Below are 3,914 nucleotides of genomic sequence, written 5' to 3'. Positions count from 1 at the left end.
CCTTATGACACACTTCCGGTGATGTCAGGGGGTGTGGCCTTATGACACACTTCCGGTGATGTCAGGGGGTGTGGGATATGCTAATGAGTTATGCTCATGAGTTCCCCTAGCTCTTTTTCTACGAAACGACCCCTAGTAGGAAGTAAGGTGCTGCCACCACCATCACACCTCAGAAAAGGGATCCTAATCTGATACCCCCCCCCCACACAGCTGTTTTTCAGAATCTTCAGGGACGTTTGCTTTTGGATCTCCTGGCAACTGGTCTTATCTGACCCTCTGTACTGGTGGTTGCTCAGTGCCACACCTAGTCACATGTGTCACAGCAAAGTGTTCTAGATGACTGTGGTCAGGCGTTATTCAGACACAGGCAGGTGTCAAACTTGGTACCTCGTTTGCCATGGGTTATGTGTGTTCCATCTTCATGGCCTGTAAACCACACCGGTTGGATTGTGTATTTGGGCATTGGGCGGATGGTGAGAGTGCGTGTGTGGGGACCTGCTTTTCTTAGCTGCTCTGTAACTGTTTTCTTAAGAAGAGGAAGAGATTGGATGTATACCTTGTCCTTCACTCGGAGTCTCAGAGCGGCTTACAAACTCCTTTCCCTTCCCCTCCCCACAAGAAACACCCTGTGAGGTAGGTGGGGCCGAGAGAGCTCTTCCCAGAACTGCACTTTCATGGACAGCTCTTGTCAGAACTATGGCTTGCCCAAGGTCATCCAGCAGCTGCATGTGGATGAGTGAGGAATCGAACCCAAGTGGAGGAGTGGGGAAGTATCTGGAATGACCCTGAATGCCTCTCTCTGCTAGCCACCCAATCATAGATAATGTAACAGTAGGTTTGCGGGTGGGGGGAGGAGGGCTAATGGAGCGTGCTAGATTTAGGCGGGCTGAGTTGATGGATTGATTGGACGGGTTACGGGCGGGGGCTTGTTTGAATCATGTATCATTCCAAAACTGGCACCAATGGAGTTAGTTCTGACACAAGATGGTCTTAGCTTGATACATGCACATCTCTCAATAAACAAATCACTAACCAGAGAGTGTTGTTGAGAGTAAGTTTGTTCAAGAGTCTGACAGGCAGGCACTTGAGAGAAGACCGAGGCATCTAGTTAGCTTTCCCATATCAGATCCTGAATCTTCTGTCAGGAGGTACCCCTCAATGTTTTGGGTTTGGTTTTGGGTATAGCACATTTCCTAGGGAATCTTGCCTTCGTTTTGTCTTTTTAAAAAAGCATAATCATTGACATTTTAATGTTACCATTAACATTACCATCCATTGGTTTTACATTGATAATGAAAGAAGAGCCATTCTTTGAGCCTGTTAATTATTCCTTACCAAACGTAAGCAGGCAAGGGGCATCTTCAACGATGAAGGTGGGGCCGAGAGGGTGCTCTGTTCACCTAGAGTGGCTGTGGAAGAACTGTTTTTTTGTTTTTTTAATGCAGTCTTGTTCACTTACCAGAAGTAGAAGAGACAAAGGGTAGCTCTAGCAGGGGTCATTTCCTGTGGGAGCGCACAGGAGCGGAGCTCCAGCAGTAAAGAGCTCAGGGAGTGGGCACATGCAACAAGCCCCACCCCCTGCTCCCAGCATCCCTCAGTCAGAGCAAGAAGCAGCCAGGTAAGTTGCAGAGGGGCCCCCCCGCCCCCCCGGTCTAAAACAGTCCAGTGGCACCTTTAAGACCAAGTTTTATTCAGGTACAAGCTCTCCCTCCTCTGCGAGGACAGATCTGCACGTTCCCCTCCCCCAACAGCTAGCAATCCAAAACAGTCCAGTGGAGCCTGAGCGGTGGGGGTTGCCTTCTGACACACTTCCGGTGATGTCAGGGGGTGTGGCATATGCAAATAAGTTATGCTAATGAGCTCTGCTAATGAGCGCCTGCACCTCTTTTTCTACGAAATGACCCCTGAGCTCTAGGAACCACCAAGAACTCTATGGTTTTAAAATTGAGTTTCTGGTGATTCCTGGAGCTACCCTTCTCCGACTGTGGGGTCCTCCCACATGCCCTTGATTTAAGGGCTAGCAGGTGAACAGAAATGACATGTCACATCCAGGTGAAATACCTGGAAGTAGGGTTGCCAGGCTGGCAACCAGCAGGAGGGTTTGGGGACAGGGATGGGGGGGCATGTAATGTCAGCAACACCACCAACATTTACTAGAGGCATGACTTTTGGTACAACCTAGAAGGGACAATGGGTCGCTCTAGGAATCCCCAGAAGCTCTATGTTAAAACTCTATGGTTTTACCGTAGTTTCTGGTGATTCCTAGAGCTACCCACTGTCACTTCCGGGTTGTACCAGGTAGTGACATACCAGCACAGAGCACCCTGACGTTTTTAGAATATTTTCTCCTGTCACCATTTGGAGCAGCAGCAGGGATCAGTGAGAAGCTTCCTGCGAAGGTGGGAGGCCTGATAACCCTAGACGTGACCTTAGCATGCCAAGCCAATGTTCTTGGAACTCTGTGCTAATACCATAGAGTTTTGAGAGCATCGGCTGATGTCACATCCAGGTTTTGCCAGGATACGACATTGGCACGTAGCCCAACAACATGTCTGCCCCGTGCCCTGCCACCAAAGCTCTCAGGGGTACCAGGAGGCGGCTTGGCATCCTTATGATAAATATCTCTGCAGGAATCCTTGGTTTAATACAAGTTTCATTTATTTGACATGGGCCTGGGGGAGGGGGAGTAAGCCATTCGCCCATCCATTTTGCTAATCACCTCTCAGCTCCCATCACTAGAATGCAACAGATCAAGGACAGTAAGGAGCCCCGAGGCCAAAGACCCCAAAGTCAGACAAGTGGTGGATGTGAGACTAATGGCTTCTTTTTCTATAACTAATTCTTGGCTGACCACCAGTCAAGGTCACCTGCATAGGAAGTCAATGGCAAACCCTATCTGCTCATCTCTTGCCTTGGAAACCCCCGTGAGGGGTCGACATACATCAGTTGCAACATGACAGCCAGAGGTCATTTCGGGGGGGGGACGCGGGGGATCGCAGTTCCCCCGGGTGAGGTACGGGGGCGGGGCACATGACAAAGCCCCGCCCCCTACTTCCAGCCCTCATTCAGCCAGGAGGAGGCAGGAGAAGAGGGAGGGTAAGTTCCTTCCTCCCTGCCTCTCCCCACCCCTGCCTGCCTGGGGCCAGGGAGGGCCTTGGCGGGGCTTCCTCGCACTCCCGCTGGCCTTGCAGGTCCACCGCCAGGCCCCATTGTCAGGGGGTGTGGCATATGATAATGAGTTATGCTAATGAGTTCCCCTAGCTCTTTTTCTACGAAATGACCCCTGATGACAGCACTTAATTATTATTAATTCTTGACTTTGAAAAGCAAGCAAAGAGTTATTATGAGTTCAAGCTAGTCAGCTGTGAATTGGGAAGCGGGAGAGGAGGGGGAAGGTGAATATCAAACATCCCGTTATCTTCCCCTTTCTCCACTTTTGCTTTCCCCAGGGGGGGTGTCAAACCTGGCTCCGTGGATTCAGCCCTTGACTTACCTTTACAGTGAGACTGTAATACTGCCTTGGGGCTAGAGAGAGAAGGGATGGATTCCTCTCTATGGATGGTTCTACCAAATAGGTTCAACTTTTTTTAAAAAAACAACAACTAGGAGACTAGGGGTTTGTGTTTGCGGTGGCCTACCAAACACAGCCAGTCTCAAGATGACAGTATAAGAGCTAAAGCCAGTCAGAGTATAGGGGGGGCACGGTTGCACAGAGGGCAACCAATAAATACGGTTACCAACTCTGAGTTGGGAAATTCCTGGAGATTTAGGGGTGGAACCTGGGGAGGGCAGGCTTTGGGAGGCATAATGCCAACTGAGTCCACCTTCCAAAGCAGCCATTTGCTCCAAGGGAACCCTATCTGTCACAGGCTCTGATTTACTAGAGGCATGCCATGTCAGGCCTGGCCTATCAG

This window comes from Gekko japonicus, unplaced genomic scaffold (assembly GCF_001447785.1).
Source record: "Gekko japonicus isolate JY-2015 unplaced genomic scaffold, Gekko_japonicus_V1.1 scaffold2096, whole genome shotgun sequence".
NCBI classification, from domain to species: Eukaryota; Metazoa; Chordata; class Lepidosauria; order Squamata; family Gekkonidae; genus Gekko; species Gekko japonicus.
Note: the sequence above shows the minus strand (reverse complement) of the source record.